The 14,425-nt window shown below is 39.9% G+C and overlaps 1 protein-coding gene across 3 annotated transcripts in view; it reads left to right on the top strand.

Annotated features, from left to right (window-relative positions):
• The window catches only part of Klhl32 (kelch like family member 32), a 207,683-nt gene that overhangs the window by 119,688 nt on the left and 73,570 nt on the right, over nucleotides 1-14,425 (top strand). The gene's annotated exons all lie outside the window — the stretch shown is intronic.

Below are 14,425 nucleotides of genomic sequence, written 5' to 3'. Positions count from 1 at the left end.
ATACCCTACACACGGTTCCCCATTGCCTTCATCCAATCCACTTGCTTGCTCTTCACCATGCTGTTAAGGCAGTACCATTCTTTTAGTTAAACCTACCAGAAACCCTGGTCTCTAAAAATTTAGGTTATCAGGAGGAGCCACTCCCTGATGGGTAATTTTCCTTCACATGCCTTTACTTACTTGAGCTACAATTCTTAGACTGCTTCATGGTTTTGTGATTCTTGTTCAACTTTATTGATTTGGCCTCTTAGATCGTTCTCAAATGTGCTGCTTTGTCTTCTGGTTGGCACTGACGTCACCGAGGTCTGCATTTTCTCCCATGGACTCTCCTGAACTGCTTCCACCCTGTTCCCAACCTATGATTATCATCACAGCAGTGTTGGGCATCTGTTTTTAATCTTCAAAATAACTTCTTGCCCCAAGTCTTACATAGCTTTCTAGTTTCTAGTTTGCAAACTAGTTTTGGGCTTTCTCATTCTCATCTCCTTAATGGACTCTTTGCTGTTGTATCCCAAGGATAACATGCTTTGTCATCGCCAATCCTCTGTCTCCTGGGTTCATTCTTCTGCATATCTGCAGGTATTCGAGTGGAACTCACGGAAGAGACCAGGAGTCACCCTAGAATCTTCCCTGCCCTGTGGCCAGCATGCAATGTCACTTTCATACACACATCATTTGGTTTCTTGTTCTCTCTCCTTCTTTCTCTTCCTGTAACACCATCTTAATCCAGGTCTTTGTTACTTTCTGGATGAAATGAACTTCCTGAAAATTAATAAACTTCACGGTTACTCTAATTCTTCCTCTGATGTTTTCTTTGATTGATTTTAAAAGTAATTTTCAATCCATTGGCTTTATTTTCAAATAACAAATTGATTATATTGTACTCTTGCTTAAAATCATTCACTACTTATGATTCTCCTTAGCCTTTGGTATAATGTTCATTCCTCTTAATTTGACACACAGAGTTTGTGTCTGTTACAAAACTGTCCATCTCTTTAACCTTATTTTATTTTGACAACTTTCTGCTCAAGCGTTATGCTACAGTCTTAGGAGACTTTGTCCCTTTCCTTAAAACTTTGTGAAAACCCCCTGTTATGTGGGCTCTTTTTCCTACTGTCAGTTTCTGAGTTCCTAACACCCTAAGTACTTGGCATACACATTTCCTTTTCCACAGCTGGCTGAGTAGTGCGCTCAGTTTGAGTTAGATGCCCTCTTTAACTGTAAGCATTCTTCCAGGAGGCTAATCCCAAAGTGTTGCGTTTATTTATCTAGCTCCTCTTGTGTTGACTTGTTTATCTCCCTGTGACATAAACTCATACCCCGAAGTCACTTGACCTTAAGTGACTAAGTTTTTCTACCCTTCACTCCTACTCTCTGAAATAGATACAGCATCCTTTTACCCCTTGGTGTTGTTGAAAGATTCAATAGGTTGGGGAATGCAATGGGTCCTGCAACACGGATCCTGCACCAGTAGACACTTGAGAAACAAGAGCTGACATGGTGAGAAGCTGCCCCTGTGCGCACATGCTGAGTAAGCAATGGTGAATTCTGAAGCAACATTTTTCAGCCCATGGTGACTGAAGCCAGCTTTGTTAGTACCTGATCATGGCTATTTTTCTGTGCCTCTCCTTCCTTGAATTCTAGCTTACTAAGAAACTTTCCCAAAGAACAATATAAAATTATTCATGAACCTTAGATATTATGCATACAATTGATTATGAAAATGTACCAGTAACCTAATTATAGAATTCCTCAGTTTTATAGCACAAATATATTTAAATATGTCTTCTAAAACTGACAGAATTAGAGCATGTTTTGTTTCTTGTGCTTTTTTGAATTGCTGGTAATACTTTGTTTTTATTTAATAGAGGCATATAAAATGTATATTTGTATTAGCATATGAATACATACTTACTTAAGACTATCCAGAAATATTTACATGTTCGTGTATAAGTATATGTACGTTTACACATGTGTATATATATATATTTATTCACATATATGTTGATGCACATAAAATACTTGGGCTTGCATCATAAATAAGTCTGATCTACATGGTCAGTGGAATATTTATTTTCTTCCTTAACAATTTGACTTTATCCTATTAACCCCAAATGTAGTCCTGAGAAAACCCACTCCCTTTACATACGTGATAAACATGATAATTTATTTCCCTGCCTGATTCATTCCAAGGCTGTTAAAACGTGGGTTGCTTGTATCTGTTCATTTGCTTTAACCTGTTCTAGCCCCTCACCACGTATCCATGTTAAACCTTTCTGTTGCTTCCTGGACTCTGGAGTACAGCCCATTCTTGCTGCACTGGGTTGGGTTTATAACGAGGTTGTAATCCAAATAGGAAACAGGTGGGATCACAACTGGGGATGGTGCCTTGGATATTAATGGAATTTCTAAAGCTGTATACACTTTTTTGTCTTAATTATGCATTCATTAAAAGCTTTTTTTACCCCACAGAATAAAGTAAATATTTTTTGATCTCCATAGTGTGCTCCCAGACTGTAGATTTGCACAGCAGGGTCTTGATAATCTGAATAAATTGTATTTCCCCAAGGACTTTATCTTTCAAATAAGGTCATAAAGAAAGGCAGCTCCCCCCATCCTTGAATTTCTCAATGTGCCTTTTCTGCCTGAGAAGCGAAGTATATGATAGTAACCGAGACATGGTTGTGATCCGCTATATTGTCTCGGTCTGTTCTTCTTGTTTATCTCTCTCTCTATTTTTAAGCTCGGGGACCATTTTATTAAAACTTGAATGAACAGCATTCAAGTTGTACAGCTACAGGGAAGAGCGGCATGGAGAACAGGAAGGGAGAACGACAAGCCTTTTGAAGTTAGGTCCCCCAAAGCAGTCAGACCCCATGTTGCAGAGCTGTATGAAGCTGCTTGGTAGACAGCAATTACAGCAGTTATAAAGGGAATAACAGTCACTATAACTATCAAATGTTTAGCCTCCACTCTGAGGATGTGGCTGTACGTGTGTTTTCAGGATGCTCATCGCATATCCAGAATATGTTATCACTTTTCCTAGTTTATAGGTATGGAAATTTGACTTGATATGTTTGTTGTCCACTGGCTGGGACCATCTAGGAGGTTCAACTTCAAATCGTGGTTTTTTTTCTATCCAATTCTAAGATAAAGATGCCATCACTGCCTTTATAACCCAGTGAAGAAGACAGGAAATAAAAAGCTAGAAACTCAAATGAGAGTCCACAAACACTTGAATTTACAATATTTTTGAGTCACCCAGAACAAGGTGGCAGTATATCCATTTTTAATGGCAGCTTGCAAATAGTAGACAGTTGCCAGTATTTTTACGAATGTTTTCCTCTGTGTCTAAGACGCCATGTTTAACTAATATTTAATCTGTGTTCTGTTACCTAATTGTTTAATATTGAGATGTTTAATACATTTAGTTGGTGTTTGACAAATTACCTTTAAATTCTTCAACTACTTGAACATTTGTAGGACAGGAGCGTCTGTTTTACTATGAACCAAGAAATAAGATCAGTAAAAGCTAGATTTTTACAGATACCTTGTGTTACGTGTCTCCCATCAGTTAAAAATGAAAAGAAGGGATTTTCACAAGAGATAAAGAAGACATGAAGGAATAAAGACACAGTCTGAACCTGAGGGAAAGGTGACTTAGACAGTTAGTGCTTGAAAAGTCAAAAAGGAAGCAGCCATCCAAGCTGGAGTGCTTTGCCATCCCAAGGAAGGAACCAGTCAATCAGAACTGGGTGGTCGCCATGAGAAGAGTATTTAAACCGAACCCCACTTGACAAGCCTCATAGCCTGGTGTTTCAGTCTTCAAATGCTTTGCAAACAATAATCATTTGGGGCAAAGGGAAATTATGAGAGAATTCATCCCTGCTTGAAACTATATGTTGTAGTTCTGACTAACACTATGGACACTGGATTTTTCTAATCCTCACTAAAATCAAGAAAAATCAGGTTCTCTTTCAACATTTTGGGGAAAGAGAAAATAATTTCACATGGGCCAGATTGGAAGACCCATGATGCACTGCAGCTGCCAGCCTTTGCTTATTACAGGTGGGCATTCTACTCCCTACTTATTATGTGAAAACTCTATTACCTCGATAGCACCATGGGATAATTTCCTGAGCTGAGATCAAGCATTTGAGAATCTCTTTCTTGATCATTAAGTCATATCTATAACAAAGCTGTTTCTTCTTCCATGACAGTCATGGACATGTCTCACAACTTACTATTTTTTCATTTGTAATACAACAACTATTTTTTTTTCAGTTACAACCAATGAGAAGAACAAAGATGATTAGGATTTTGTAGGATTTGCTGGTCTTAAAATGCAAGGGTTACTTTCTGCTGCAGATGATTCCTGACTTAGGAGGCTCTGACTTTCAGTATTACAATGGCGTAGCAGAGGCACTCTTGGAGAAAAAGGCATGCATTTCATGTTAACCTTCTCATGAGGCTGGTCTTGTGTGTTGTGGTAGCACTAGCAATCCTGTACAGTGCTGTTGAGTCATGGCTCCTGGTTAATCACACAGTCTCTAGGATAAACAACCCATAGTCTTCAGAACACTACTAGAGCTATGAGCTTTGGCAATTAAGCATATAGTATATTTTTAACTACTGTATTTTCAACATAAAATAGATTTATGAAAAGATAACCCAATCATAAGCATTAGAGTTCAGTTGGTAACAAATGTCCTACCTCCTTACTGTATAATACTTGGCACTTGGTCTCAAAACGCAGCTGACAGGATATCTTAATTGCACTTTGAGCTAGCATAGCTACCAAGCAAGCCATGCTGGCTTTACGTATAATATGGGATATTTGGAATAGTTTTGAGTCATTTTCTATTTTCTTGGTTTCATACCCAGGGTGGCCTTTCCTTTAGCAGAGAAAAAAAATTATCTGAAATATTATTCAATTTGCCCATCTTAGAAATAAAAATTCTGGAAATCAAAAATAGTACTTCTATTTGCTTTAACCTTGAGAAACATTTAACATTATCCTCAATCCGAGTCATGGTTTTCACACTGATCGTAAGTGTTGTTGGTGCTTATTTTTCTTTCACAAGTCACTGGCGTTCTTAGAATTAAATGAGGGAAGAAGAGTAATAGCCATTAGGGACTGTGTCGATCAGGTGTCCTACTACCAAGTGCAAGCATCTCTACTGTTTTTGTGTATCTAGGACTCCTGGATTTGAGGTATCCTATTTTTGGGGAAGGTATTGGGATAGAACATGGTAGATATGATCACATGATAACAAATTTTTCCATGTTTTATATAATTCCCGTGTCAGGGGTATGATTACACTGCAGAGCTGGATGGGCAAGGACCGACTGACAGGCCAGCGGGCCATCAGAATAGCTGAACCTCCAATAGACTTTGTTTTAGAAACATGGATCACTGATGGGCAGGTTGTGTTGCAGTTGGTCCAGGGGGCACATCCTTTCACCATAGCTCACAGGAGCTGGACTGTGGCTCACACATGTGTACACTCTAGATAGAAGATTTCATATTCTTGCCATCCAAGATCAGTGGAGAGGCAGTGAATCTAGATGACATTATATGAGGTATAGTTTCACAGCTGCTTTGAATTATAGAGCAAAGTTGTTATATAAATGTCCTTATCAACTTAGAATGAACTACTAAGAAGTGCATTGGAATTTTTGGCAAGTTATACCATTACACGAGATCCAGGAAAGGACATCACAGAGGCCAAGATGGTCATCATCTCATTGTTTTCACTGTTTGGGGAAGATGGGAGAAGGGCAGCAGGGTCAATGACCCCTCAGGCTCACTCACTTCGTCCTACCCATATCTTAACCATCTGACCATTTTGATTGAAGAGGTAATTATATTGACTGTATTTCAAAGAAAGATCATATTTAGCTTTTTGTAGTTTTTATTCCCCTATGACCTGCCCAAGTTAATCTCAAAAAAACTCTTTTAAGGATCTCACAGGAGTAAACCATACAAAAAGCACAGATGTGGAAAATATGTCAGTTTTTTATGAATTATTGAAATTGGAAAAGTAGCATTTCTTCTATAGCTAGTGCAGTTTTGGGGACACATTTTGTGGCTGTTCTGTAATTTAACTTGTCATTCATATCATAAGAAACAACTAGAAGGGAAAAGAGAAGCCAAATATCCGTGAACCAATGAAAAATAAATATTATTTAAAAATATCCCCTGAAGAACAACAATGTCTGCACTATAATTCTGAATAAGAACTAAATTTCAAGTGGAAAATAGTGAGACAGAAATCAAACCTTTTTAGAAGGAAAAGAAAGTTTTACTTTTTAATTATTATTTTTTGTTGATTTTATTGAGCTACACATTTTTCTCTGCTGCTCTCCCTGCCTCTCCCCTCCCTTTCATCCTTCTCCCAAGGTTTCCATGCTCCCAATTTACCCAGGAGATCTTGTCTTTTTCTACTTCCCATGTAGATTAGATCTATGTATGCCTCTCTTAGGGTCCTCATTGTTGTCTAGGTTCTCTGGGATTGTGATTTGTAGGCAGATTTTCTTTGCTTTATGTTTAAAAACCACTTATGAGTGAGTACATATGATAATTGTCTTTCTGGATCTGGATTACCTCACTCAATATGATGTTTTCTAGCTCCATCCATTTGCCTGCAAATTTTGAGATGTCATAATTTTTTCTGCTGTGTAGTACTCCATTGTGTAAATGTATCTTATCCATTCTTTGGTTGAGGAATATTTAGGTTGTTTCCAGGTTCTGGCTATGACAAACAATGCTGCTATGAACGTAGCTGAGCATGTGTCCATCCAGCATGTACCTGACATTTGGAGTAGAACAGTAGACAGGCTGGCCGGTTGTCTTCCCAAAGGACTAAATTATTGGGGGCCTGTATATGCACATATAAATACAGGAAAATGTAGAAGATAAGTACACATGGAGACAGGTGAAGCAAGCAGACTAGTAGAAAAATGTGATAGGACGTCATCCCATAGAGACAGAGAGGGACATGTTGGGCATGATGCCCATGTGAAAAGAAGAGAAACTGTATTTGTTATTCATAAGAAATTAGCACCTGCTGCTTCCCAGTTCTGGGACATTGTTCCTGCAGCTTCAGCTCCATCTTATTCTAAAATGTAGTTTTCATGATTGAATTAGTTATGGTGAGGCCAATAAATAAGAAGATAATTCTTATTTAAAAGACAGTTCGAGCTGGTATGATGATGACTCAGCTGTTAAAGGCACTTGCTGCAAGATTGATTCCTTGAGCTCGCTCCCTGGGACCCACATGATTTAAGGAGAGAAACAACTCCCACAAATTGTCTTATCTCCGTACAACCTGCCACTTGTGTGAACATGCACACACACACACACACACACACACTCACACACACACATGTTATAAATTAATAAAGTGAAACATTCAAAATCTTAAGTCTTACAAAAACCAAAAGAATTGATAAACTGTAAACACTCAGTCGATGGGAAGAAATGAAACCTGTAGTGGATGCACATCTCCCATCTTGCTAAGCCAGTGTCTTGTCTTCCTTCAGCTGACAGCTCCATGTTCTCAGTAAACCCTTACTAACTTCTCATTCCAGGTCAAACCCTTACTTAGACCCACTCAGCCTCATTCTTTGTAGTGTTTACCTTAATTATATTTTTCATTTATTTGTAAGGGGATAGACAGACAGACAGACAGACCTTCCAGAAGACTGCACTCTTCAAGAACTGGTGCCCATGTCTTTGGTTGCAGCGCCTGTTGTCTTTGTCCCTCTTGTTGTGAATGTGTGCAAGGTTGTCACAGTTGGAGCCAAGCCAGTCTGGTTCGTGATGCTGCTTTGCAGGATGAGAAATTCAGCAGAATCCAGGTCATGGGAGACAGTGCTGTGTCCTGAATTTTATTTTCCTATAAGCAGATGGGAGTCTGTTACTTAGCTTTAAAAAAGTTCTCTTAAAAAGTTTCACTTATATAAAAAGGAAATGACTTTATGGAACAGTTGTTAGAGAGTGACGGAGTCCAAGGGATTTATAAACATAGACTTTAATTCTGGCTGCTTTCTGCTGACATTGGGGCTTTGTAGGGCTAAGGTCAAGGCCCCTCCTTCTTTGGTGGTGTTTTTAATTTGGTTTCTATTTAGTTGGTAAATTAGGAGGAACTGACATTGCAAATGTTAAATTCTTATCTAAGCATAAGCAATGTGTATTTAAATTTGCTTTTGTGTCTTATAGTTTTACTTGCATTGTCTTTAGAACGTGTTATTAAATATGTCTACGTATTTTGTTGTTTTAAAATGTCATTTATTTATTCCTTGACAATTTGATATATGAATAGAATGTTTCTTAAGCCTACCCACCCCCAACTCCTACCCTCCCACTCCTTCCAGACAACCCCTAATACATCTTCTTCCCACTTTGGTATCCCTCTCTTTTTATTAAATACATTCATATCTGAGTTTTAAAAAGTTCATGGTATAGTCAAACCCTTACATAAAGAGAGAATTGATAATTTGATACCAGAGGCAGGAATGGTAATTTTTGACGGTTCCAGGAGTCCAGACAAGAGATGATAAATGACATAAGAGACATGCTAATGAGGAAGAACAGACAGGATTAGGCAATTGACTTGATATTAGAAAAGAATATAGGCCAGTGTGGGGGCTCCAGATGCAGAAATCCAAATGCGACCATTCTCCAAAAGAAGAAAGAGAAGAGCTGAGAGGTGGTTCAGCAGTTAGGGGCATATGTTCCTCTTGTGCAGTTCCTGGGTTCAGTTATAAGTCTCGTTTTAGGGGATCCCATATCCTTTTCTGACTTCGGGGGACACCGCATACATGTGATGCACACACGTTCATACACATAAAATAAACATATCTAAAATTGTTTTTTTAAAAAAAGAATATACAGAAGAAGCAAGCCCACACGAAATAGGTTCAGTTTGGACATGTTGGTATAATAGGCTATGGGATGGTAGCTCAAAGAAGACCCTTACTGCTGGTGAGAAAATGGATTCTGAGCTAAGGAAAATGGATTGGATAGGAATATAAATTTAGTATATTTAGTTATAAACTTAGTACTCAATTCTGTATTTTTTTCTTTTTACTTCCATCATCATCTTTCTACCCTAATGTATCGGTACACTTTCTTTCAAGTAATGGATATCCAGAGAGGCCGTATTCTTCCTCTTGCCCTTCTTGTGTCAGTGATTTGCCACCTCCAGCATGCCTCTGGGGACAGACCTGTCTGGTGAGGTGAGGTAGTGAAGAAACCACCAACACAGAGACACACAGACTCACAGTGAAGCTGGGATCTGGTAGACGGCATTATCTGACTGAGAAGCCATCACACACTAGAAGCTCAGCATGCTTGCTGTATACAGCTGAACAGAGAGGTGAGGTTATTACATGCAGCTGCACTGCACAGGGAGGCATGCTTATTCAGAGATAAACAAGGAGTGAGAGCATGCAGCGGGCTCACAGAGACAGGTTTAGCTAATCTTGGTAGGAGCCGTCGCCATAACGGAGAAGCCTTCGGGCTGTAAACATCCAGGGAGAGAAGACTGTGGTGGACATTTTCTGCACACACTATCAACATCTTCACATAGTCAAGAGGAAGGCTGTTCTATCTCTCTGGAGTCTGATAAGATCTTTCCCATGACTGCCTCGTGTCACCAACACACAATCACCCAGGACTTCACACATTTAGAATTCCCTCCACCCCACCCCCAGGGATGAACCTTGGTTTGCAGATACAAAGCCACAGGGGGTTTTATACTTTCCTGGTTTTGCTCTGCCAGGCCCCACTCTTCTCTATACTTTGCATGAGCCCAGTTGTGGGAAGTGATTTTCAAATAGTGTCTCCATGACAGCCCTGTGAGTTGGTTGGACTTTTTCATTTGTATATGATGAGTAGTGTCAGTCTGGTGATGCTGTATGTTTCTTATCAGTTAGAACCACATCTGCCTGACTTCAGGGACCTGTCCATCCCTACTATCCTGAGTTGTCTCTGTGTCTGCGATGTTCTGCCCTGAAAACAAGTTTTCCTTTTCTTTTCTTTTTCGTTGGGCACAGGAGCAACTTCTTTTTTAAAAAAAATAAAGCCTAGCAGGGCGGTGGTGGCGCACGCCTTTAATCCCAGCACTTGGGAGGCAGAGGCAGGCGGATCTCTGTGAGTTCGAGACCAGCCTGGTCTACAAGAGCTAGTTCCAGGACAGGCTCCAAAACCACAGAGAAACCCTGTCTCGAAAAACCAAAAAAAAAAAAAAGAAAGAAATAAATAAATAAATAAATAAAGCCTAGAATATAAATGGTGTGTGTGTGTGTGTGTGTGTGTGTGTGTGTGTGTGTGTGTGAGTGTGTGTGTGTACTGAAAGTGATTATCTCTGCATGATTAACTTATGTATGGTTTTCACAGATCCTGTCTGCCCCAACAGGAGGGGTGTGTGCTAGTGATTATCTCTGCATGATTAACTTATGTATGGTTTTCACAGATCCTGTCTGCCCCAACAGGAGGGGTGTGTGCTATAGCATCATGGTCTCAGGGAGGTGGATTCTCTATTCCCCTCACCTTCCCACTGCTCACAGTTGAACTACAGAGACACAGTTATGTATGGAAAGGTGAACAGAAGCTTCTGACATAGCTAGAAGGCACTGGAGATTTAGGGACATTGTTTTTAAGGAGCAATGAAAAGATGGAGCTCAGAGCATCTTTATCTCAAAACTGCTGTTTCTATCATACAGACAGGTACAAGTGGCCTTCAGTACGAGCACTGCTGCTCAGTTATTCATGGCACACCATCTTCGGATTTTTATTAATATAGTCCTGAAGAAGATTAAAGAATTACCTTTAAAGGAAACTCAGTGGGACTGAGAAGATGGGTCAGTTGTAATATGTTTACTATGTGTGACTGAGGACATGGGTTTGTATCCCCAGCACCCAGATGAAAAGCGAGCATTCCTGGCTTTATCTGTCTCCAGTATTGTAGGGAAGACAGCTGGATCCCTAGAACTCAGTGGCTGGCCAGTCTTTCCACACTGATGGGCTCCAGGTATAGCGAAAACCCTATCTCAAAAAATAAGAGGAGCAAGATCAAATAAGACATATAACATGAGCGCCTGGCCTTCACAAGCATGCACACACATTGGCATGTGTATACCCACATGAATATGCACATATAACACATACATATATACTTGCAAATTTATTCATAGGGACTGGTGAAATGGCCTAGTGGTTAAAGTGCTTTCCAGACAAGTGTGAGTACTGACTGGAGTTTGGATTTCTAGAAGCCACATAAATGTCAAATGGATGGGGCAGCTTACCTGCAATTGCGGCCTTAGAAAGCAAAGCTGGGGTCCCAGAGCAAGTTGACTTGGGAGACTAGGCATAGTGGGGAGTTAAGGGTGTCACTGGGAGAGGATTGCCTTGATTAGTAAGATGGACATGTGATGCAGGATGATTCCCAACATACACATCCACGCCTACATATGCAACCACCACAAAATACATGTGCCTACACACAGACAAAATTTATATACATACATGCAAACTACACATATGCTGAAGTAGAAGAGAAAAAAATAACAAAAATATCATTGTTTTTGTTACTTAGGGAGGGGAAGGGGTGTTGCTGGGAGGCTACTTGTTGGTTTTAAATTGCTCAGACTCCCGAAATTACAGAAACTGTATTAATTAAAACACTGCTTGGCCCATTAGCACTAGCTTCTAATTAGCTAACACTCATATCTTAATTTTACCCATTTCTAGTAATCTGTGTATCGCCACGTGGCTGTGGCATATTGGGTAAAGTTTCATCCATCTGTCTCCAGCGGGGCTACATGGCTTCTCTCTGACTCCACCTCCTTTCTCCCAGCATTCAGCTTAGTTTTCCCCACCTAGCTCTGTTGCCCTATGGCTCTGCTATAGGCCCAAAGCAGTTCCTTTATTAATCAATGACATTCACAGCATACAGAGGGGGGAATCCCACATCAAAGGGGAGAGAGAGATACGTGAACATGAATTGGTTGAGTAGGGAGATGGGAAGGATCTAGGAGAAGGGAAAACATTATCAAATTATATTAAATAAAAATTAAATAAAAAGAAAAAACAGTTATTTAAAATCCCATATTAAAATAATTTAAAAATTATCTTTTATTTTGAAGTGGACTGACTGCTTTTAAGTTTAGGGCTTATAATTGGAAGAAACCCAGAATGGGTGTATAAAGATAGAAAGACCCATGATGAAGTATATTCAGTTGCCATTCCATATACAGTTCATGTTTTCTTCACTTGCTCCATGCTCACCACTTTTTCTCTGTAGGTGTTTCTGCTCCTGCCCACTCTCGTCTTTGTGCCCTGGTACTGACCATTGAATCAGAACCCTGAAACCCCTGCAATAGTTGAAAAGTAGGCTTTGGACGAATGGCAGAGTAAGGCTGTGGGACACCGAAATATTCTCCGGGCTCTAGATTAGGTGAACTTACTCAGAGATGTCCTCCATCCCATAGGCATGTACTGAAGTACACACTAGACTCTCCTGTTCTCTCCCGATGGCCTTGTACTTACCAATCCTAAGAAAAAGACTTTGAAGAACAATTTTAAGTATACCTGAAAAGCTAGCGCTGTAACCGATATATTTCTTTGATAAAATGTGAATAAAAAGCCAGGCTATTTTGAGTAAAAGGCATGATGTTTGCATTGAAGTGGACTTCAGTGGTCATCTGTTTTGATAAACAGTATTTTGAAGATAAGCATCGAGTCCTTTAAGACTTGGTGGCAAATAGACCTATTAAGAATCCTATTGTTGGTAGGGCCGTGGTGGTACAAGCCTTTAATCCCAGCACTCGGGAAGCAGAGACAGACAGATCTCTGTGAGTTTGAAGTCAAGCTATTCTACAAGAGCTAGTTCCAGGATAGCTAGGACTGTTACACAGAGAAACCCTGTTTTGAAAAAAAAAAGCAGCTTATTGTAGGGGCCTCCCCTTTATTGTCCCACCAGATTTGTGTAGTTTCATCAGAGAAGCTTCTTTTTGCAGTAAATTGTGATTACCATGGAGACCCACACTGGTCAGCATGAAGAGAATAAGGTACTGTGAAGTGCTCAGCCCTAAATGGGGCATCTGTATCATGTTCTTCCTTTAGAGCTATGTGGTCAACATGGAAGTGGTGGGGAGATGTTATTAGAGCCTGCGCGGTGATACATTGTTTGCTGTGCATGGCGGGACTGTTGCATGTAAACCCACAGCAACTGTGACTGCCTGCCCAAGACCTGAACAAGATCAAACCAGCTGAGATCCCAGAATGAATAGGAAAGGGGCTCATGCAGTCCCACCGTTAAATGAGGCACAACTGGAGACTACTGACTGCTAGGGAAGGGAGAATCAGTTTACTTTATGGATGTGGCCCCTAAGAGGCAACTCATGCTCCAGGAGGTTTTCCTACACCCAAGCACATATAGGCAACACATGAACTTGTGGTATTTTATGGTTTCTCCCCAAACCCTGAATTCTTTTTGTTTCAATTATGTATAAAATTGTTTTACAATTCATTCTTCACATATTTAGCTTAAGAAACGTTTTTGGTGTCAAGAGAAAATCCCTTCCCTTTTCCAATATACCCAGGTTTGAGGAAACCACAGTGCTGGTCTCATTCCCAGATGATATTATATCACAAGTTCATTAGAATTCTTAATAGTCTTAGAAAACTAGGGAAAGGAAATATATCATGGTTAATTAAATAGGTCTGTAGAATATATGGATGCCTTATAGCACCCTCCAGTCCTTCTGCTGTTACAAAACACTGACCATATATTAGTGACTCTGAAGTCTGAATGAGGGGACTCTGACATACCATTATTCTTATTCTACTTAATTAAGCAAGCTTTCTATCAACAGAGGTGTGTGCCACCCTGGCTCTCACAGAGGTGCAGTGACAGGGGTTCCTAGAGGCTACAGCTTTGTGACTAAAGTTTCCTGGAGTCCTGGCTATCCATTTGAGAGCATGGATGCAGAAACTTTGGGAATAAGTAGGAGGGAATGCTACTGGTGTTCTGAATGTTCAAGGCTAGCAAAACAAGATCCACGTTTAGGTGGATTTGATATATATTCAAGACATGAGTCTTTCAGTGAGATTAACTCCTTTGTTAAGATTTACAGATAAATTTTGTCTTTCAACTCTATTAAGTCAGGATGGGTAGTAGCTTTGTATAGACATACTGAGACTGAAGTTTCACAAACAATGTAAAGTCAGTGTGTCTTTGGGTTTGTGATTAGTCCTCAATCTCCACTTAACTGTTCTTACATTACCTTCAGTAGACAAAGAGCCAAACTACAGGCTGGGTAAAATGCGTGATTGTCCCTGTATTAGTCAGGGCTCTCTAGAGATAGTGTGTGTGTGTGTGTGTGTGTGTGTGTGTGTGTGTGTGTGTGTGTGTGT

The sequence above is a fragment of the Microtus ochrogaster genome, linkage group LG5 (genome assembly GCF_000317375.1).
Source record: "Microtus ochrogaster isolate Prairie Vole_2 linkage group LG5, MicOch1.0, whole genome shotgun sequence".
In the NCBI taxonomy this organism is placed as follows: Eukaryota; Metazoa; Chordata; class Mammalia; order Rodentia; family Cricetidae; genus Microtus; species Microtus ochrogaster.
This window is presented reverse-complemented; position numbering and strand designations above follow the sequence as displayed.